The sequence below is a fragment of the Zonotrichia leucophrys genome, chromosome 14, assembly GCF_028769735.1.
Source record: "Zonotrichia leucophrys gambelii isolate GWCS_2022_RI chromosome 14, RI_Zleu_2.0, whole genome shotgun sequence".
Taxonomy (NCBI): domain Eukaryota; kingdom Metazoa; phylum Chordata; class Aves; order Passeriformes; family Passerellidae; genus Zonotrichia; species Zonotrichia leucophrys.
The window spans coordinates 8,077,110-8,100,805 of NC_088184.1; the positions used below are offsets into that span (position 1 = coordinate 8,077,110).

Here is a 23,696-nt window from a genome sequence, read left to right on the forward strand (position 1 = left end):
ACTGATGCTTTGATTTGTGTTTTCTAACAAGGCAGCATCATTGATTTCCATTCTTGCTGATCTTTGGGAGACAGCAAGGGCTATGGAGCTTGCATACTGAAGATGAGTGTTTATTCAGAACACATTTCCAATGCCCCTGAGTGACTGCATAAATATTTCTACCTTTGTCTTCTGCTGGCCTTTCTCTGGAGAAAGCTTTTGACTGTTTTGTTATTTGTTTCAACAAGCCTACTACATCTATTTTATGGACCTCACTTCAGAGCCAAGTCCTTGTGAGTCAGAACTGGCAAGGAAGGATCACAAAGAGTTTGTTAAACACAGTGGCATTAGAAAGCGGTATCAAAACACAGCGTCTGTAATAAAGTACTGATCTGTGCATGCTGTTGAGCTAGAAATACACAGTAATAATGAAGACTTACAGTATTCCTTGATATTTGAAATAGTGTAAGAACACAAGTTTGTGTTAGTGAAGGTGCTAGGGGAGAAGGCACATGTGAATATGAGCAAGAGAACTTTTCATTTGGAGGAGAAGGAAGTGACAAATCAGCAGCTCCAGCTGCTGTGAATTATGGCTGAGAGAGTGCCTTAAGCCCCAACAGACCTCCTCCTTACCCTGCCCTGCCAGCCTGCATCCTCTCTGACCTGCATGGCATTCCCTCTGCTGGCCCATTAGCTCCTTGCTAAGACTCCCAGCAAGACTGCCAGTCCCAAAATTTCTGTATTTTCAAGGAACCTTAATATTTTTTGGGTCAAGGAAGGCAGAAATGCATTATTTAGTGAATAATACAGATAGAAATTACGTGTATCCTCCTATGTATTGTTATTTCTGTCAGTGTTACTGAAAGCCAGATCTGCTTCTGAAACTATTTTCTGTAGAAAGCTGATTTCTTCTGATGTTGAAATAGATGAGGAGAGTCAAAACTTCTTATGGGCAATGCACTTGTGTCCCAAAGTGTTGCAGACTGGGGGTGGCTCACATGCAGAACGTGTCCTGGAGTGGGGAGGGACAGACTGTCTGTCTGTGAGAGGCAGGAGTGCATCTGGAGAACCTTCTCAGCTGAAGGTCAGGGTGCAGCTTTGGTTTCTAGGGATGTATTTCTCTTTACCTCAAAAATGTTCTGATTAACAGTGGAAGCTGATGGTTTACATCCTAAGAAATGAGCAGTCTTAGCTGCAATGTCTCTGTTTTCTCTGCTGTGAAAAAGCACTTTGAGAAGGATAACATCAGCAGCTTTAACATTGAACAGGATGTTAGCTCCTATGGTTAGTAAAGAGTCTCCAAATTTGCAAAAGTTTCCTGCATTCTTTATTCTGCTCTTTTTCTTTGGGGGCAGAAGGGAGCAGAGCATTGCACTGCATTCATTGGAGTGGACTGGTGAGCAGCTTCTCTGCTGGGTGCTTTCCTGCTCAACCTTGGCATGAATCAGCTCATTTGAGAGTTTTTCTCCACTGCCCTCTGGTTTCCTGTCTCGCCTTGGTTTGGTTGGTATTTTGAATGTTGACATTTCCAACCCATGCTGTGTTCTGGAGGCCTTCTCATGAATTTTTCATATAATTTCTCCTCCTTTCCCTGGTCTTTCAATCAGCCATACAGCTGTTGGAAATTTTACAGGTATGGCTGCAAGTGCCTTCTGAGGAGAGAGTGTGTGCTCTTCAGTGTGCTCAGCTTCAGCAGATCTCTTTGAACTCCCATGTAAAGACACATTTTGGTTTGTGTGCAAATGAAGAGAGGGAAGTATTGACTTGAGAGATAAGCAAGTGTTCTCCCTGATATTTTTCCAAGAAAAAGATGCACAATTCCCTCATGTTCTTTCTTTTAGAGGCTTATCAAAGCAGTTTGTTCAAATTGGAGCTGCCAAATCACACTGCTTGTGCTAATCAAATAGTATAGTGGGGATCAGTGTGATTCATTTATACCTGCCTGTGCTGGGACAGTGTGTCACAACTTGATATGGTCAGGTAAGTTTCTGTTTTTCCTGGTTTCATTTTCTTTCCCCCTAGTGTGATTATATAGCTCACAAACAACTATTCTTTAGCTTTTCTCATGTTAAATGGTGTGTAAAAAGCATGAATAATGTAATTTATAAATTTGGTGCAAGAGATTAACAACTACTTAATCACTTATGTTCAAGGGAATGGCAAATTTATTTGCAGTATGTTGCAGATGATTCTCATCTAGGGTAAAACCCAGAAACTTGGTCTTAATTGGAAAAAAATTTAAAGACAAGCTTCCATTTCCTATCTCTAAATCTCACTGTGGGCTAATGGCAAATCCAGATAGCCCTGAGGTGTTTGATAAGGTCACATCAGGATTCTTCTGGAGGGCTCAGGCTTGTTTGCCTGCACTATCACACAAAGAAAAACTGAGCAAACTCTGGGATGAAGCAAACAAAAAGAGAATGGAAGCTGTTTTTAGCAGCTTAGATGTTTATACATTACATCTGAAGCAGCTGTGACTGTTTGTGACTCCTTTTCTCACAATTTCAGAAGTTATCTCCATTAATGAGATTGTGGCTGTTTCCATTTTGCACTTCCCATCTCCCATTTCACAGAAATAGCAGGAGCCAAATGGGACAGCTTTAGCCCAGAGATAGATTTTGGCCTGGTTTTCCATTCCCTTGGAGCAGTGGAGTTTGTGATTGTCTTTGGGTCACAGAGGTGGTGGTTGCTGTCCTTCCAACGCTGGGGCTTTGTGCCTGTTACAAGCTGTGTGATGGTTTGGTGCCTCTTGGAACTACTCTGAATTTTATTGTTACCTCATGTGTTAGAAACCTGGGGATTTTTTTTTCAGTTTTAGTAAATATTAGTGAAAAAACCCCATGAATCCAGGAAGCTTGGAGCCTGTAGAAAAAGAGTGTCTTGCAGTTTTTGTGACAAGGTAATTGTGATTGGCAACACCACAAGCACAGAGTCTTTAGTAAAATCCTGTTGTGAAGATAAAGGAAACTTCCAGGGTAATTGCTTTTCAGAATGCAGGTGAATATTTTTCTTCCACAGCATTAGTTTGGGGGGTGAGGAGGGATCCATGCCAGTCCATGATGTGCCAAGGCAAGGAAAGAGCTGACCTGTCTGAGGGGACATGGCCATGGGGAAAATTCTGCAATTTCTGGTGGTGACTGTGCACACAGTAATTGAGGATTTTGCACTCAGCTGTCAAAATGAAGAGGAAACAGCATGTTTTCCTTCCTGCTGAGGAACATGAAAATACAAGTAGAATTCATGAGCTTCCCTCTGCAATCTTCATAAAGCATTCCCCACAGAAGCATCCACTGCAATCAAATTGCTGAGCTGCTGTTCTCTAATAATCAGATACACTGATTTTGGCAAAGATAAGCCCAGAAACACAGTGGCTAGAAATGTCCTCATTGTTAAATCACACAGGAAAGAGTTTAGGTATTTTAAGGGGAATACATCTCCAAATCTATCTGCTGAGTGGGTCCCTTTTGGATACAGGTGGAAAATTGCCTGCAGCACTAACTGGGTATTATTTGCATTGAGGATACTGAGGTACATTCTCATGCAGTATTTTGGGAGATTTTAAATTCTCCTACACACCGTGTAACTTTTGTTACCTACAATCCTTGTATGGGATTCAGCCATGGACACAGAATGGAAGCTCTTAATGGCTTTGAACTTGCACCTGTGAACAAGCTGAGAAGTCTGGCATTGGAGGCCACTGGAGTTCTTTGCAACAGTCTGTTGCATGAAAAGGCTACACACTGAGTGCTGGAAGCCTTCTTCCAATGCTGGGGAGCTTCAATTTTATATGAAACCTCTTTAAAAATCAAGATTAAAAAAAAGTTTAAAAGGCTTACATAAAGCTTTCTAATTTATGTAATAAAAAAGCACCTGTCAGCTCACAGTGACCTGGGTGCTTGTAATAATGTGATTCCTTTCTCTTGTTCTTTGCAGGCTGTTTGATATTTTCAGCATGTTTTCAGTCTGCTTGGTGCTTGTAAAAGCTGTCCCATGGACAGGGCTGGGAATGAAATCTCCTCTCTGCAGCCTGGGCAAAGTTCCCAGAGCCAGCACCTGCAGAGGGTAACATCCATGATGGGCAGGAGGGTATTTTCTGCTCTTACCTGAGCTCTGCAGCCACAGCTTGCTATGCATCCTTGCTCTCATTTAATTAAGCCTGAAATACAGCTTGTATTCTCTGCATGTCAGCTCTGGGTTGGATTTCCTGTTGTTCCCAGAAGCATTTCTGAGCTGTCCAGTGGCTTGTCTGCCCCTTCTGTCTGCTTGTTTGATAAAACATACTTGTCTTTTCTACAAATGGGCAAGTTTTAATTGTCCCTAAGTCCATTCAAGCGAGATGAAGCTTCAGGAACATGAGGTGTTCTTATGCAGTTGTCTTTAATTATGAATATTTTTAGCACTGCACCTACCAAAACCTTATGCTTCCAAGGTATGATTTTAAAAAATTAGGGAAATTGTGATCTTTCCCAGCAGTACCCTTTTAATTTGTGCTGCATTCAAAATGCAGCAATAGCTAAGTTTGGTGAAGGAAAGGAAATGGAGTTCTGTACTTGCCTGTTTTTATTGTATAGGGCAAATTGGCAAACGGATAGATATACTAATTATAAAGTATCTAAATTATGTTAATTATAATCAATTGCTCTCAGAACCAAATGTGTCATTCTCATTCTGCTGTACTGTAAAGCTGTTCTGTGCTGTTACACTCTGCACTTCAAATGATGTCACAGAACAGGAAAAATCTTGATGTTTTTTCAGAGTAATGGTTTTGGAGATAAAACAAAGTATTCATATTTGATAGCATGAGGTCTGGCTAATTGCTTAAATAAAGCTCTAAGGCACATCTTTGCTCATAACAAACAGGCAGTTATAGTAACAAAAATATTTGGAGACTAATTAAAGGCTTGGGTATCTGTGTCATTTCTTTGAGTGAAATAAATGTAGAATTTGTTCTGATAAACATATCTAGGAATAAAGAAGTACTTCATGTCTCACTGGTTGCAAATACAATATGTGTTTGTGACAGTTGCAATGTTGAAGTGAGGCCTGTAAAGGATTTTAGTGCTGCTTCCTTTTTCCTGTGTGTCACTTGCTGTCAGAACATCAAAACAAGAACTCACCTGTTATTTTCCAGTGCTGTGCTGGGTGGGTCCCATTCATCCCCTGCCAGGCTGGCATTGCAGAGCCTGCTGAGTCACAGGCACCCTGTGGGCAGTGAGGAAAATGTGAGTTGGCTTGCCAGGGAGAATGGAGGTTGTGCAGCAGGCAGGACAGCGAGCTGTGTGCAGGTGCCCTGGTTCGTGTTACCCTCTGTTTTCTGCACAGCATTTCTTGAAAACCCACTGGGATGCATTTTACTTTGGGGTTGGTTTGAAATGATACTGAAATGTGGGGTGTGTTTGTCTTTTATTTCATTTTCTGTCATAGCTACAGCTGAACACAACCAAAAGGATTTTGTGGTCCTGCTTTTTTCCCCACGCACACTCCTGCAATTTTCCTCAGGTTATGCTGGGAATCGACCTCAGTGGCATAAATAGCTTTTGCATAGCAAAGTGATTTAAAGTGTTAATTCCATTATTGGGATGGACAAGGACAGCATAGAAAATAAAAATGCACTAAGAATGCCTTACAAACCATCAGATAATAATTGGATAAATATAGACGTGCACAGCTGTGTTTTACATGCAGCAGTTCCCAGATGTAGTTACAGTAATTTTGTAGCAGGGCAGCTTTGAGGCGGCTGTGCCCATTTCCATGTAACACGCTGGGATTTGTGTCTGTTCCTGTGATTGCCCCTCCCTTGAGTCCTGGAGCCCCAGCACAGGGAGAATCCACTCCTGGAGCTCCTGTTCCCAGTGCACAGGAGGGGGATGACTTATATGGAACATTCTTTTGCTCACCTGCCTGGGCTGCTTAGATGTTTTCAGCAGCTTAGATGTTTATATATTACATGTACATCTGCTGCACAGATCATGGGCATTTTTCACATTCACCTTCCTCCTCCTCCTCTGCCTCATTTTACAGCCCTGTTGATGTGGCTGTGCAGTCCCTGGAGTCTGGCTCAATCTCAGAGCTCCCCAGTATCCCTTGGTGGGGAATTAACTGGGCTGCAGACTCAGTAAAAGTCTATCAGTAGCTGGTAAATCCCAGAGCGATATCAAGCTCTGTGTTACCTGCTCCTGTGTTCTGGCTCCTGGTTGGGAAAATGACTCCAACTGGATGGGCTGTAGTGCTGAAGCCAAAGCAAGATTTACAAGAAAAAGACACAAATGTTTGGTTGTTTTGCCTTACACAACAGTGTTTATTGCCACAGTTGATGAGGATGCTGAGACAGTGGGCAATCTGTCAGTTGTCACTCCCAAAGCTGCTAGCTGGACATTTGTGGAAGTGATAAAATTTGTCTGAAAACATGTTTCCATGGGAAATTAAGGATGGAGGCTAATAATCTTGGGTTACTTGAAATACTCCCTGTATTTCCTCTGCAGGATAAAGAAACCAAAAAGATGGTTTTGGGAAATGTGTGGTTCAGTGTCCTTTCCATGACTGAAATTCTTGTGCTGTCCCAGCCAAGCAGGTGATTTTTGCAGTGGAAAGGGCATGTCCCACACGCCCCAGCTGCTCCCCCTCCCCTCCAGCACCTTTCTGTGGCATCCCAGTGGTGATGACAGGGACAGCCCTGGCTGTGAGCCATCCCGTCAGTCACTCAGGCAGCCTTGCCCTCCTCTATCAGCTGTATTTCCAGCCACAGCAAGCCATGCATTAGATAAGGCTCTGTGAGCTCTTGGAAGCTGTGTCCAGTAATTGACAGAACATCTGAATTTGAGGCTTGCCTTGCAAAGCTCCAGCCAGAGCCTGCATTGCTGCCTGAGCTCAGTGCATTGTGTGTGTGTAGAGAGCTGTCAGCCTCAGAACAGGATTAGCAAAATCTGTCATGCAGCAAAAAATACCGAGGCTGGGAGAGCCGTGCCTCTCACACCAGCACAGCCTGGGGCAGAGCCAGAGTGTGCCTCTGGTGTTGGGCATTCACAGCCACAGCATTGCCTATATCCTCAGAGCAAAACAAAACCAACCACACCACCCTGCCAGGGTTTCTTCTGTCAGTGGAGTTTTCTCTGGTGGGGAACTCTTGTCTGAGAAGTGTGAGGCCCAGAGGAGCCCTCTCCTTGGGCTGGGATGGCACAGCCCCTCTGTGATTGCATCCCTGGCCACGCTGCCCTGTGCCCCACAAGGGCACTGAGACTGTGGAGAGTGCAAGCCATGCTGTCCCTTGCTGGACAGGTCAGTTCCCTGCCCCTTGTTGCAGGACTGTTTCTCTACTTAATATGTGCTGCTCAACTGGAGGAGAAAATCAGCAATTTTAAGACTGGGGGAGCCTGTGGTGCTGGCTTCTGTTAGGTGCTGCCATTGGTCATGGGTTGTAATTTGTAAGGCCATGCTTGAAGTAGAGCTTCCAAGAAAGGTTTTGCTACAAGAGGTTTGATGAGCTCCTTGCTCTACTTAGAGAGTCAGCTGTAAAACATTTGTAAACCTGAAATAGTTTTCATCTTGCTGCTTATGCATAATACAATTTATTACACATGTTATTCTATGACTCCGCAGGAGCCAGAAAGAATTATTTCTTTGTTCCTGTGTCTTTTAGCATTTAATTGTGCTTTATCCTCTGTAGTAAATGTTACATTTCTAATTGCTTTTGACTGTCTTCTAATGTTTGCGTTTACATGCAGCAAATAAAATATTTTTAATAAATGCTGATAATTAAATCATGATATTAGAAGAGCAAGCACTTAATGTCTATAAAATGACACTAAGTTAATTATTTACAAATTGTCTAGATGCTAATTTGGTTGTGGTCTTCAGCAGTGTTTGGTTTCTTAGTAAGCAGGAAACAGGCGATGTTTGATCGCTGCTTACAGAGCACCTCTGGCAGCTCAGCTTTGAACTTGTGTTGGCACTGTTATCACCATGTGCTAGCTGAACATAGTGTCTTGCAAAGGTCAAAAAGTTACCTTGGCTAATAGCTGGTTTGTTGGTTTTTTAAGGGCAAAAAAGCAAAAGACAGTTTAAATAACAGATGAGGCGCCAAGTCAGCCTTTTGGTAACCTTTTCTCAAGGTGTGCTGGCTGTTCCTTTGCCTATGAAAACAAGAAATGTTGTGCAAATGGGGGTCATTACCTTTTTATTTTAGGTATCAAACTGACATATTCTTCACATTCATTTTTTTTCTCTTGTTGAATAGCTTTGTGCTCTTTATAGTCCAGCCTTTCAAAACTGACGCACATAAAACTGTTTGTTTTTTTATCTCGTCTTTAAATTCTGATTTAAAGAGGAGCCTGAGTTTAAACATGCACAGGTCCCTGCTCCAGATTTCTTATGCCACCCAGTGCAGGAGTCCCTTTGTGGTCCTGTGGTGGTTGGGTAGCCTGGCACAGAAAGTGCTGATGTGTGCCAGCACTGCTCCTGTCACTGAATTGGTGTTTGTGTGGGAGATTTAGCACACAAAAACTTGGCCATTCATATGGAAATTATTTAGTTCAGCATTTTTATTTGAGAGGTCCCTGACAGATGCAGGTTGTGCTCTGCAGGAGGAGCTGCCCCAGTTGCAGCTGTGGATGTCTGTGTGGTTGCAGTGGGTGCATGTTTGCTGGGCAGAGCTCCTCTGGCTTTCCTGAAGGAAGGCTGCAAATCCCAGCATGGCTCCAGCTGGCCTGAGGCAAACTGATGGACTTGGAAAGCCCAACAGCTTCAGAGAAGCTAAAACTCAAATGAAGCTCTTGTCAGGGTTCATACTCAGCAGTAGTGACCATGAGGTGCTGTGTACAGATGTGTGTGAGCAGCCTGCAGATCTGATGGAGTGACTGGCTTCCATCTCCATGACAAACAGGTTTCTGGCTTGTCTCTGTTTCTTGTGGTGCCAGGGGGTGGAAATCCAGGTTGTGTCCATTGCCTGGAGGATGCCCAAAGTCACAGCAAAATGCCAAGCAGCTTCTGCAGACTTGGTGGAGCTGGTGTGGTGCCTGTGAATCCAGGGGTGTGCAGATCTCTTTCATGTTAAAGACATATAGGGATTGTGTTTAGGTATTACTATATTTAAAAATATATTTAATATAAATTTCCCCCGTTCCAGCTCGTACTAAACATTGGCAGTTTTGGTGAATTGTGGTTCCAGCACAGCAGTAGCAGTTTTTCCTTGCAGACCATGATGCACGTACCAGTCTGGGAGCTGTTCCTTGACTGTGCAGTAAAGGGAGATAGTAAAGACCTGGTTTGATTTATTGTTACACAAAGTGCCAGTATCATGACTGATCCATAGGGCTGTGCTACTTCTGACCATTACCTGAAAATTCACCCTGAAGTCCATGCTGTTAAAGGATGAGAGCAGCATTTCGAATTGCATTTGCTCCAGAGTGGATTGGGAGGCTTTGGCATAGTGCCTAGTTTACACTAAGCTTGCCAGCAAAGGAAGTTAATCAAAAATTGTTGGTCCAAGGTGAATTCTTGCTCTGTTTTAGCTTAAATTACTTTCTAGGGTAGACAGTCCTACATCTTGAGCTAATCTGTTCACCTCCAGGAACTGGTTGTGTATTTTCAAAAGCATAATTTCCTTGCAAATGCTCCTGAAACAGCTGTCTGAGCCTCTGTGCTCCATCCAACACCAATCCAAATATTGGCATAATTCAGAAAATGGCATTTGTCCATTTGTTGAGTGGGAAAGTGGGCATTGCAGTCAGTCAAAGACCAGTGGTGTCCCAGCTGGTAATTTTAATTTTCACTGGGAACATCAAACCCTCTTCTGCCCCTCGTGCCCATCATCTCAGCTGGTCATGAAATGCAGAATTAGGAAGCTGGGGAAGGTCACCCTGGGAAATTCAAACTACAGAGGGTCAGCAGGGCATGCCTGTCTCCCAAGGTGTGCTGCCAGACACATCTGCTGTCTGGCAGAGATGCTCTGTTCCCAAAAGAGGATTTTTCATTTCTCTAAGTTTTTGCTATTTTTCTAAATATCCCTGTTCCTCTTCAGATTTTCCTCCCTTGTCACCTCCTGATGTTACTGCTGTGGCTCTGACAGCATATGCTTTTCCTCCTAGGTTTCATGTTCTTAATTAGAATTTAACTTTTAGTTTGATGTGTCCCTTTTCTGAATGTTTTTCAAACTGAGATTCCTTGTGCCTAATGTCTGTGTTCCCTCTGTGGCAGTTAATTCTGTTCCAGTAATATTTGCAAATGTGCTGCCTGCAGTAGAACACTTTCTTGATGTCCTTATTTCCGTTATTGTCTGCCTTTGTGGTATTGTGTGTATCTGAATAAGTATTTTGATGTCTGAAAAAATACAGTGGAGGCTAAATTCTGTTTGTACTATTTGCTTTTTCTATCCAGATTCAAAATTATAGGACTTAGGCTGAAATCAGACTTGTCTTTCTACTTATGAAACTGTTGTTTTTGTTAGATATTTTGAAATCTTGAATAACTGTATGTTTCCACAAGAGAAAGTAATTTGCAGAGCTGAGTAATAGCTCTTACTCAGTAAACACAAGACTTGCAAGTCAGGCAGTTGCATCAATGTGAATGCTCACTTGCTTTGGATTGAAGGTGCTGTTTATGTGTTTCCCCAAGTCTGGGCCCTGATGCAAAAATATTTGCTTATAATTTCAGTGAATTGCCTTTTGCTGTCTTAATAGTATTTTTAATTATTTATTGGCACTGATGCTGAAAGGAGGTGAATTTCCAGGATGTGTGCACGTTGAGTCAACAAATGTGAACAACTGCATTTAAAATGCCTGCTTCAGCATTCAGTGGGAGAAAAGGATCCATTAGGCTGCTCACAATCACAGGAGTGCAAGTGCTGTGCAGAGACAGTGAAATTCCTAAAAATGCTGAAGGGTGTTTGCCAGACTGCTTGAAGGCATCCAGCTGTCCTTGCCTGTGAATGAGAGTCCCACAGAACTGAGCAGAAAAAGCTTTTCTTGGCACTTGTAGGGTTTAGAGATCTGAGGTGGTTTTCACTTCAAAACAAAGCCAAGTCTTTTGATATTTTAATAAAAGGTGGGCAGAAGCTACTCCTTAAGCCCAGTGCTGTGTTGTGCATGCCCATAGCAGAGAGGTCCTGGAGGTTCAGGGGTTTGCCCTGTTGCTGAGCAGGAGAGGATTATGGCAGTCACCAGGTAATACAAATCCCACAAGTCTTTCCTTTACCAGTGGTTTTGGCACAGAGGAAACGCTGTTGAGATATGCTGCAAACTTCTTAAGCATCCATGTAGTCCCCCAGAGAAATTGCTTGTAAAAAAAGGAGAGTTTGGAGCAGGAATTTTATTTTCTCAGTCTCCTAGTTGTGATATTTACCTGTTAAACCTGAGCCATGCAGTAGCAAAGATGGAATGTCTGTCCCAGCCTGAGCAGCAGCAGAAATGCCCATTTCACTGGGGCCCAAGCTCAGGCTGGGCACTGGAGCCTGCTGAGTGCTGCCTCTGGAAATGGAAGTGCCAGGTACTGTGACCAGCAGCCAGAGGCAAAGCCTTGCATTGCAGCTTTAATTAAAGCATCCCAGGGAATTTGCATCATCTAAACATTATAATGCTCAGCAGGAACTTTGAGTCAAAGCCAAAGGATAATAAGAATTAAACCACATTTCACCCATGTACATTACAAGGATTTATATTCTTTGCTGGCACTGAATAATGCATTACTGTGGTGTCATAACTGGTGTTACATATGACCTTATAAAATGCTGTGATCCTTTCAAGCATTTATTATTAAGTAAAAAATGAAGTATTTTTTTTTCCAGCTATCCCACTTTCATGGTTTTTTCAAGTTTAAAATTGGTTTTGGAACATAGCCTAGAAAGAACAATTACACTAGCATCATTATTTTTAGGAAAATTTGCATAGCTTGCTTTTACACAGGTATATAAAGACATAATGGTACTAGATGGAGAAGGATAGCTGTAAAGTGCTTGGCTTTTCTTTGCCAGAATTTCATTTAAGCATGAGATACCATCTCAGGAATTGAGAACAAACTTGTAATTTCAGAGAAAAACATGAAAGCTACTTCTCCAGTATAAACTTATTTTATGTGTTACCAGAGACTAACAAAAGTAATAGGAAATAACAAATAGCTTAAAATAAAGAGTATCTTGTGTTGCTGTAATAAAGCATATGTGCATCTAAGGAAAAAAGTGGACAAAAAGGAATCTGCCCAGTCCTTATCAGTCACTCTTTGATACAGGTGGAGGAGAAACCTTCAAGACCACACTGCAAGTTGCCTGCCAGGCCACTAAGTTTCTTTATTTTGGTTTTTGGTTCTTCTCTCCTGTTACTGGTGTCCAACAGCCACTTCTCCTTGCAGCCCTTTGTCAGCCTTTGTTACTGCTTACTGCCATTGATTTCTAGATAGTCCAGGCTGTTAAAATTATTTTTCAAGTTTGTCTTAGGTAAATAAGGTTAATGAAATGAAGGGAAATGCAAAAATTACTCTGAGGTAATGAAGAGAATAAAAGGTGGCAGTTCAGGCTAAGTGTGGGTGAAATAGATGTGAAGCCTTAGTGGAATCTCTGAGGTCTCCAGAGTTTAGGTTCTGAAAATACTCCGTGAGCTTTGAAATGTCACCAAACTCATACACTAAGCTGAGGCAGGGCTGTGGTTGTTGTGGTACTTGTGTACCTGTCTGCCTCTGCACAGAGAGCTGACCCTGGGGCAATGTCCAGCTGCACCAGGACAGTTCCCTGGTGGCAGAGGGCAGGGCTCACAGGAGATGCTCCCCACTGGTATTTTCCTGACAAAAGCCAGCCCAATGTCTGTAACACCTCTGTGCCCAGGCTGGTTGTTTCTTGAGCAGCTGAGCGTTTCCTCTGAAGTACCACTGTGCTAACTGGGCTTTTTCCACAAGGACCTTTAGCATAATTTTATTCTTAATTAACTCTGAGCCAGCCTTCCAAACTGTTCCCATGACATGTGGCTAAAGCAGGACTGCTGTGTAATCTGTGCACCATATGTAGGTAGGGAGGTAGAAAAAATTTATTTCCCCTTTTGGTCTCTAATTCTTTCCTATAGCAGATTTTCTGTCCTGTAGCCCAAACTCTCAAATGCTTACCAAAAACTTGAAAGGGCCTTGTCTTAGAAAACTTCCTTTAATTATATGCCTTCCTCTGCATCTGCTGGCATTAGCACCCTGTCCCTTAAACACTTTGCTTTAGTGCAAGTATTGCAGGTGCCAAGTGCAACCTCCCTGCTTTTTGTTATTATTTGTTGCTGTTAAATATATTTACTTTATATAATGAAGCTAAAAATAGTTGTGCTTTTGAAGGAAGGCGGTGCTCTTGCTGATTTACAGACTCTGTGTAGTTGAGCTGTACCAGGATCAAATTCATATGAGGTATGCTCAGTTAGTGAAATTGGTTAATACTGATGTTTCTCCACAGAGCTGTATGAATACAAAATTTCTTGGCATTAGCTAAAAAATTTTAACAAGATTCCCCTGTTATTTAACAAAGCACTAAGTACTTGTTCAGAGAGCACAGTAACAACTTTAAGGCAGATTTTTAAACACCCAAACAAGCTTAAGGCAAGTAATTTGGTATTTTTTGCATTACCTTTCATGTCTTATTCTTAGGGTTTGTTTGTGTTCTTACTGCTTTTGTGTGGCTCAAAAGCATACAGGCAAGCACTAGCCAAGAGTCAAGGTTATTATTTTTATTATCATTGTAACAAAGTTAAGCTGCCTCTGGGTCTCTGCATGTTGAGCACAGGTGGTGCTGAGACCTGAGCAGGACAAAGGGATGCTCTGATGTCCATGGTGTCTTACAGAAGAGCACCAGATAATCTTGAACAAGGCTTCATTCTACTGACATTTCTGCAAGTTTGTCTTGAACTTGTAGCTGTCATAAACCAGCTGCTCTTCAGCACCTCATCCACCCTGCAGAGTCTCACTGGAAGGGGTTTAGCCCTGTCTTACTCTTGAGTAACAACCTGAGTGTCACTGGGTGCAATGCTGCATTTTCCACAGGGGTCTTCCAAATATTTATGCTGGTGTTTGATTGAGGTCAGTGGCTTCTAGTGTGATGTTTTGAGCAGTGCTGCCTTTGGAAGGGCCATGGATGATTCAAGTGCTCACCAGGCCCTGCACTAATGAGTGTCCCATGCTCTGTGCCAGAGACAGCGAGCTGTGAAGCAACTGCAGTGAAGACTATATCCAGCTTCAGCTAAATAATTTGTTGTGCACTGTTTCTCTGTTTATGATTCAGTTTAAAGACCCTTTTAAGTGAAATTGGATACACTACAAAGTGTTGGTTTCATGTGTTTTATTTGCAGTTTAATCAGCATGATCCAGCTGCCAGTGCAGGGGAAACCAGAGCTCGATTTTTAATTATCCCTGCTTTGCCTGAGTTAGGAATTCCCAGTAGTGCTGTCTGAGAAAAGATGCCAAAAACCGCATTGTTCTTTAATTAGCTGTTGTAATTGTTTCAGTCTAATCTCCATGATTAGCAGCAGCATTAAATACAGCAGTAAGAATAGGCCTGCCCTCTTTGTGCTGCCCTAGTAAACACAATATTCTTACTTCTGGTAAGGGACATAATATAAAATCAATTAGAAGCCAACTAGTGTTGATTGGAAAATGATAAAGAGCAGTTACCATGAAGTGCAGATTGCTTTGTAGAGTTGGTTTATAACCATTCTTCTGGGATGGCTTTACTGCCCAGTTTTGGGGAAAACACCAGAATAACAATCTCTTGCAGAGAAGCCTTTGGGGATCTTGCAGAGGCTCTGTCCTTGAGAAGCTCTGATAATAATCTTTGCTGCCCCTAGGTTTAGTGCCCATCCAGTTTTGAGGAGAGAGTCGTTTTTACACCCATGCAAATTGTTACATTGTTAGATATGGACAATTGCAGAATATTCCCCAAAGAGGCATATTTTTAATCTCAAGTTTTGCAGTGATTTTTATTCTGAAGTTCAAAGCTCCTCTGCAGTGGTGAAATTTACTTTGCAAAGAATATTTCTGCACAAACATATACGTTAGATCTGTTTCAGAATGGATTATGATACACAGACATGTAAAAATACAGGAGAAGTACTTAATGATATAGAAGTACAACTCCCATGCCTGCTTTGATGGTGTTGAGCTCCCTGCTAAAGTACCAATTACTACTGCAAAGTCCCTAAATACCTTTGTAAATTTGGCTTCAAGTATCAATGCATGTGGGAAAAGTAGGAATAATGTTCTTGGAAAATGCAGATTTAAGTTAGGTCATGCAGTCTAAAGTGAGCATTTGTGAGTGTAAAATGAGCACTTCTGGAGGAATGTAATTGCTCTAATAGTGGTTGTAGTCACAGACTGTGGAAATGTGAATATTTTGGCTGGTGCTATGTTTCTGTAAAGTGGTTGATACAACCTTTTGTCTCCTGCTGACGTTTCAGACCCTCTGTGCTGCAGTGTCACCAGCAGGACTGGCAGCATGGGCTCAGGTTTTGGCTGTCAGGAGTGGCACAGAGCTGGGAGAGGCTCCTCTGGGCATGCACCCAGCAGTGCTCTGGGGCTTGCAGGGTTTCTTCTTGCTGATGTCCCATGAAGTAGGGTAATGTTATCCTCATTATGGGAGTAGAGAAAGAAGGTCTTGTTGCACCTAAACCCCCCCAAAAATTAAAACCAATCCTACTGAACTTGCAGAAACAGAACTGTAAATTACAGGTAACCTGATGAAAGAACAGAAGTGAGCTTATGTCTGCATTGGATTACTCAGTGTGTATCAAAACTACTCTAGGTTGCAAGTATTAGAAATTACAATTTTCTTGTCAATGAAACTGAAAAAACCTGCAATCCTTTTATTAAATTCTTTGAGGTTATCTGAAGTGTTTGCCAAAATTTTAGAAGGGTCAGATTAATACTTCTGATGCTTTGTGAATAGCACTGCAAAAGAGTTCATCCTGGTTTGCAATAGAAATCCAGTTCTGTTAAACCACTAAAAACATCAGGTATCTGTCCAATGGGAAAACAACTCAACTAAAATCTAAGTGTATTTATTAGAATATTCATTGGAAGATACAGTGTTTGAACAAAAACTACCTATGCTCTCATCTGAGTATTTTTGGGGAAGCCACTGGGCAAGTGCTCAATGTTGTGAAGCTGGATATTACTGAAATGTGAAACTGCCCACAGCCAAGCACTGATTAAACAAGCTTGGCTTTATACATATCTTTTTCTTTCTGCCTGTAATATACATATGGAAGGAGAGAAGGAAGATGCCTTTTTTTCTCATCAATTTATCTATAATTTTCCAGTTTATAGACCTGATTAAAAGTAGAAAGAAGAAATAACCATATGTGATCCCGGTGACTCAAAAACACATAACCACTTTTGTTCTATCAAGAGCAGTACTTGATAGATTCAATTTAGTGATAATTTTACTCTTTGCTTTGCAGTAACAACATTAAAATTGATCCACTGAAGTAGGTCTGTACCTAGGAAGGCTTGATGAAAGCTAAATACTACAGAGTGGTGACACAATCTTTCTATATTTTTCATGGATTCTTGTATTTTTTTTCAGGATGGTAGGAAAAAAATATTTAGGAAAAGTTTGTGATTGTCTCTCATGATACTGGCTGGTTTTAAGTGTGAATATGAAAAGCTCCAACATGTGCGGCCATTGCTGTGGTGCAGAGGACCATTTCTCCCCCAGACAGCAAATCTGTCCAGTTGAACTTCACTACCAGCACAATCTACCAGCTGAATTCTGCTGTTGTTTCATTCCTTGTAGAGCTAAGACCTGGTAATGAGCCAGAGCACAGCTAGGTCTTGTACAGTGTAGGCAGCACTGGGACACCTCCTTACACTGTAAGAGATACTGAACAGTCTAGGCCAGTTAAAGTATTGAAATCAGGAGAATTGAATCAATATAAGATGGAAAAGGCTGGAGAATTCAATCTGGTTTCTCTGCAAGCAGCAGTTACTGCTTTCCATCAGTCACAGGAGGAAGCTGAACTAGGCATTAATTAGGTGACCATTTATATTGATGCTGAGGTGTAATCCCATAAAGATTTCTTTAAATCAGCATAAATAACCTGGGCTGGTGTTTGTGCTTCCACACATAAAAGCAGAGGGTTTCAGGATAGAGGAATTTTGAGATTGCAGTAAATGTGTGACCTGCTGCACCCCTTGGGTTTCTTGTGTGTGATTTCTGGCAGTGTGTTGGAACCAGCAACTGAGCCAGGCCTGGTGGGATCAGGATGTCTTCCACCAGCTCTGTAATCACAGTAAATGGAACAACTTTTTTATTTTACTGCTTCTGACAGAACATTCATACTGCTCTGAATTCCCATAAGAGAAAACACAGACTTAGCAGACTACATGCCAAATATATGAAGTTCTCTTCACAAAAGCCTTGTGGAGCTGTGTTAATAATTAAGTTGCTTTCCTCCATTGTCAGTTTCTGATTTCTATAGAAGTAAAAATGGTTGCAGCATTTCCTTAACTTCATATTTCAGGAAATATCTTGAAAACAGCCAAAAAAGTTGGGAGAAGTTAGTGGGCTCAGTTAGCACTGATACCACTGGGATGAGCTGAAAATGGGCAGAGAATTTGAAGGTAGGTACAGAGAACACAGCAGCAGCAGAGTTTTACATTAATCCTTTCACCTCAGAGGTAAGGCAAAACACTTTTCTCATGATGGAAGCTGCTGTTATTCCTAGTAAAGGGGAAGGATTTTTCTGTCATGGCTTTCCATTTGGTACACTTTAGAGAATTTCTTTCATAAACCAAGCCCTGAAATGTCTGATGGGAATGAACAGAGAGCACCAGAGTACCATTGTGCAGTTAAGGGATCATTAGCTTTACAAATACTTAACCTATCAGACACGGATACATTCTAGGGTAGCATAAATGATCTCATTGTTATAAATGTACATTGATTCTGTACATTCACATTCTGCACAGCACTTGTAGAAACTGAAGCCAAGTTGCCCAAAAGAAACTGAAGGGAAGAGGCCAGCTGGCAGCTTTGCTGCTGGCAGCTTTGCTGCTGGCAACAATGGCCTGTGCTCAAGTGGGTTTGAGGAATTGCCCAGCTTTGGGAAGCAGGAGGCAAATCCTGACACGTCCCTTCTGACAGTAAGTGCTCTCAGCATTTGTCTTTGTCTCCCTGAGACATCTTGGAAATTACCTTGGAGTGGTGCACTGGTACTACCTGTAGATTTAAAATACACACATGTGAATAATTAATTCTAATCTCTCTGTCTCACCAGCAGTGCATATAACAGCGGGATAGTAAAACCTGCTTTAGAGCTGGTGAAAAATCACCTGCAATGTCATTGCACTTGTATAATCCTGTGTTTCTGAACCTGAATTTAAATAAATCACTACCATGCAAGCACTGATTGCATAAATGCTGCTGTAGAGGCTCTCCTGCAGCTGTCAGCCATGGCCAGCCCATGTTTGGGCCAAGGGGAAGATGTACCATCCTTGTATCAGCTCCAGCAGCCTTGGCAGCTGCTGCTGGAAATTCTCATTGCCTAATCTTGCATCTAGAAACAAGCCAAGTGCAGTAATTGGCTGACACATTTTTTGCAACTGTTATTTTTTAAGATTTTAGTTAGCAACAAAGAAGACGAAATTTTCTGTTCTTTGCTTCTTGGGTTGCTGTGCAATTATACTACTGATGTGCTCATTATAATTTGTCTCCACTAATCCTTAGGGACTCCAGAGAGCTGCTTCCTTTAGACTGTTGAGTTCATACTGTACCAACTATGTCAACCAGCAGAACTTCTCTTTAGAGATGAAACTGCATTAGAATTGGAGTAGATTTATTTTGAATCCCACAAATGCATGTCTTGCTGTGGGACATCCTGTGGAGCTGGTTAAGAAGGTCCTACTCTGTTTTTCACTTAAACAGTCATCACTTTTCTTGTTGTTTAGTTGTGGGCTGCCATGAGCTGAGGGTGTGGAAGGGATGATTTCATCAGCCCCAGAGCCAGGTCCTTTCTCAGCCAGGACACACCCCACCCCTTCCAGTACAGAGAGCTCCTATAGCTATGAAATCCTCAAGAATCTTCCCTAATAAATATCACTTGGCCTTAAATCTGTGGGATTCAAGTTGTCAAAGTGATCTGTAGTGTGTTTTTTTCCACAAGGTGCCCCAAAAGGTTTTGTGTGTATGACTGAGGAAAGCCCCCCTCCCTTTGGGAGCAGGCACCAACCTGAAGTGTGCGAGGGCCCTGGGGCTCCCAGCTGGAGCCAGCGCCAGTGAGGTGGAGCAGGAGCCTGTCAGCCCACCTGGCAGCACCAGGAAAACTTTGACTTTCTTCTTTCTCCCACCATTGCTGACTCTAATAGATGGAAGAAAAGGAAATCAATTTACTCCAAGCATTTTTCTGGTTTTAACTCAATTCTTTACTGAGCAGTAGAAATTCTCTGATTTACTGACTGAATTTCTGCCCTGACAGAGAACTCCTTGTTTGGGTGGGGAATTTTTGACTTCTATTTGTTTGTTTGTGTGTGGTGGTTTTCTGTAGGTTACTTTATTTTCCAAACATAACTACTGAATTGTTATTCGAATTCCTGAATTATTGCAGATGTTGAAGGCTTCTATGGAAACAAGCTACTTTTTAGGGAATTACCCTGAGAATTCCTCTGAAAGGGCTCATGGTGAGATTGTTTTCCTGCAGCTCCAGGGGGATGGTAAGAGAACTGGTGATTCTTGGAGCTGGGCTGAGTTTGGGGCTGGTTCACTCCATCAGTGCTGAGTTGGGCACAGGCACAGCCACACTGGGCACCGAGGCAGCCCTGTGCTCCTGCTGGGCACCGAGGCAGCCCTGTGCTCCTGCTGGGCACCGAGGCAGCTCTGTGCTCCTGCTGGGCACCGAGGCAGCTCTGTGCTCCTGCACAGCCCTACTGGGCACCAAGGCAGCTCTCTGTGCTCCTGCACAGCCCTGCTGGCACTAAAGGAGCTCTGTGCCCCTGCTGGGCACTAAGGCTGCTCTGTGCTCCTGCACAACCCTACTGGGCACCAAAGCAGCCCTGGGCTCCTGCTGGGCACCAAGGCAGCTCTGTGCTCCTGCACAGGCCCTTTTTGTGCCGAGCCTGTCCCCAGGCAGCAGGGCTGCCCATGGGCAGGGACGTGGGCAGGGTAGCGATTGTGCTGGGCTGCAGCTGCGCACAGGGCGCTCTTTCAGCAGCTGCCTGACGGTCACGTTGTGCTGGCAGGAAAAACACAGCCCTGAACAGAATCTCCAAGGTACATCTGGGAAAGAACTCCTCTTCTGTACTAAAAATAAATTTAAAAAATTAGCAGTGAACATAGTTTTTCAGTTGAGTCAAAGAACTGTACTGTACCAAAGGAAAATTTCTGGTCTTTGGTTTGCCACTAACACCAGAAAATGTTTCTTTTACCTCCAAACATGTTTGCATTGATCTGCTCTGTGTTTGTACTTCAGCCACTTAATGTTATCCCAAATCTTAAAATCTCAAAATCCAGATTGCCCTCTTGCCTCCTTTGCTATCACATCGTGGTGGATACAGTTTTGCTCTGTCTTGGGTCACAGTTTCAGGTCTTTGTCTGCTCAAAATATCAACTACAAAGTGTTTTGAAACAAATGAGAAAGAAAGGGTGAGATAAAATTGGCAGACTGGTTAACTGGAGGTTACAGCAATGAGTTCTTATTTTATAGCCTGTATGGCCTCAGTATGAAAGTTAAATCTTTAACTAGAGTTATAAACCTGTCATTACTTGGCATATTATCCATTGGATGTATCACTTCATAGTCTTTTCTGGCCTTCTGGTAAGGGTGAAAGGCAAATACAGAAAATCCCAGAGCTTTAGAATAAAAAAAAGGTGATCTTCATTTTCCTGGTGGTCTTTATTTTACATAAAGTATGGCTGGAAAAATATTTTTAATTATAATTTTATTAAAATCTTCCTACTAATCATAGTGGGATTTTAAAAAATATATTAAGTGTGTTTCTCATTTATCTTATCTGCTGGAAAAAGCCATTAAATTAGTTGCAGGGAAATCTTGTAAGAATCTTTATGGCTTGTGTCTAAGCTGCAGGTTTGCTGAGGATCTAGAAAAGGCAGAGCCTGTGGAAATGTGCTGGTGCTGAGCCCCTGGGTTGTGTCAGTTCCTCCTGGCACCACAGAAAGGTTCCTTTTTGGCTATTGCTCTGTTAAGAGTAACAATAGCATGTAATTTCATTTAGTCAAAGATATTAATCAGGAGAAATAGCATGAGCAATCTTTTCTCCTCCAGGTTTTCCCACATCCCTCCTACTGCAGGGATAATTTGCAGTGATGTGCTACATATATCTCTCCATGGATTTGTAGGTAATTTCATAGTCTTGACCATCATCCTTTGTGTATATATTTATGTAAATAAGGTAGAGAGTGTTTGGGGGTTACATATCTCATAGACTAACTGTTAAAATTCAGTATGCATTAGGACCTACTGGGGTCCTTGATTTGGTTAATTCTTTTTCTATATTAGGAAACTTCTTCACATGGAAGAAGTCCCTCTGGGGAGCTAAAAAGCATTCTTGCAACAGCTGATTTGTTAAAAGCCCAGGAGATGCAAAACAAAATATTGTCATTTGTTAGCTCTAAATGAGCCCTTGTGCTCCTTCAAATGGCAACAGAAATTCAGAGCCAAGTGTAAATAGAATTTTATGGCTTTTCTCAGTTACCTCCCAACGTGTGTCATTCTTCTTGCATAGCAGATTACACATCTTAAATGATTCACATTTCCATCGTTTCCAGAAGGAAATCTGAACAAAGACAACTGGACAAGGGTTATGGTAGGAGATAGGGATTGAGAAGTTTCTATGTTCCTGTCCATATGCTTTATGTAATAGCTCCTAGGAGGTTATCAGGTGAAGATAATCATGTTAATGAGCCATATAGGTAATTCCTGGAAAATACCTAATTTTTTTACTATTTTCTATATAACCCATCCTAACCATGTAGGGAAAATACAGCGAGTTCCCTGTGCTTTACCTGTGGGCCATGTGGCACCCCTGTTTTGTGTTGGTGCTCAGGAAAGGTGCAGCTCCCAGCATGTGCCAGCATTTCCCTGGGAGGGTGTGGGTGAGGCAGGGGCTGCTGTGCTCGCTGGCTGTGGAGTGAATCCGTGGCAAAGGCAGTGGGGACAGTGGGTGTGCAGGTGTCAGACTGAAGGGGTTTGCCCTGGACAGAGGCTGAGGCCACAGCTCCAGGGTTTGGCTCAGGTGTGCAGAGCAGGGGCTGTGTTGGTGGCTGCTGCTTGCAGTGACCTGTAGGTGTGCCATGGGAGCTGCAGAGCCCAGCAGTGGGTGGGTTGTGCCCTGTTGGTGTCCACATAACTGTTGTGTGTGTGCTGTGGCAGTGCAGCTCTGATCTGCTCTGCTCCTTGGGGCCAGGCAGGGCTGGCAGCGAGGTACAGAGCTGCAGCACAGGGTGACAGCTACCCTTTATTGGAAGGCAGCTGTAGAGACTTCAGACTCACCTGAAATTGTCTTCTTGGGACCCTGAGACAAGCATCATCTCCCTGTTTTCTCCTATATTTCTATCCTCTGTCACTTCTTTATGTACATGTGTTTATATATTTTCACGGGGGCGCTGACATTGTGCCAGCGTCAAACCATGACAGTCAGTTTTCTGTTTCTTCACATTGATGCCTTTTCCTTGATCCTAAAATTAAGAGGTAGACACGTTTAAGGGTAAAGGGGTTTTCTTTCTGTATTTAATAAGGATCTTTTGGTGCAACAATTTGCCAAGGTGAATACATCAAAATGTACACACATGGTAGATTACATATACAATTTTATAGACCTCACAAATTAGCATATCTAACAAAGATGTCTCAATGACAGGCTTGGATGAATAGCATGATATTTTTCTAAAGTTTTTTTCCAAAGCAATGTTCTTCTTTAGACTGGCTTAATCTTAGTTTACAGGGTGTATTTTAGAAGGGGCCTTGGTTTCCTAAGATAGCACAGGGTTTTCCAGCCTCCAGCTACAAGGTGTTTAGTACGTTTGGTCTTTTGGTTTAACAGAATACCAAGACTGTGTTAAGTTATCAGACTTAAGGAATTATAAGAATGCATGCTAAGGGCACTAAGAATACCTAAAAGGCATATAAAAGAAAAGGCAAAAAATTGTGTTGGCATCAGTGTGGCACTGATCAGTGGTACGGACCACAGCAATTCAGTGATGGTGATGCATTGCTGAAAAGCTGCATGGTCCCAGTTTGTCACTGAGTAACCAGGGTGGCTCACTGGACACGTCATTCTTTGCTGCAGATGAACAGTCAGGATAGCAGGGCCTGCTTGCTGCTCAGTAGTTTCTAAATTAATGGTGTCATCTGAGTGCAGCAGTTACATCTCTTATTATAGCAACATACAGTTGCTTTACTGGTGGCTAAAATCAGCTGTGGACCATATGTGTAGCTTCTAAGCTCTTTTGGATTTGCTTAATGATCATGTACTCAAATGTCTGACATCACAATGTCTATTATTTGACCTATAAAATCAGCGAAACACAAACTGGCAGCTGCCAGAACCCTGTCAGAAAGACTTCATGACTTATCTAAATTAAATATTGACACACATTCTCATACATAGACTTTGTGAGTTGGTTCTGAAGCCTCCCATATGTAAAATGAACTGTCAGCCCAACTGAGATTTTGTTTAGATTTTTAAGAAAGGGAATGTTGGTTAAAGGAGTCCTGTTTTGATGCTTATGTAGGATACTTGCCCACAGCTTTCTGAAGCAA

The 23,696-nt window shown here is 42.3% G+C and overlaps 1 protein-coding gene across 8 annotated transcripts in view; it reads left to right on the forward strand.

Moving 5' to 3' along the window:
• The window catches only part of XYLT1 (xylosyltransferase 1), a 174,979-nt gene that overhangs the window by 44,107 nt on the left and 107,176 nt on the right, over nucleotides 1-23,696 (forward strand). The gene's annotated exons all lie outside the window — the stretch shown is intronic.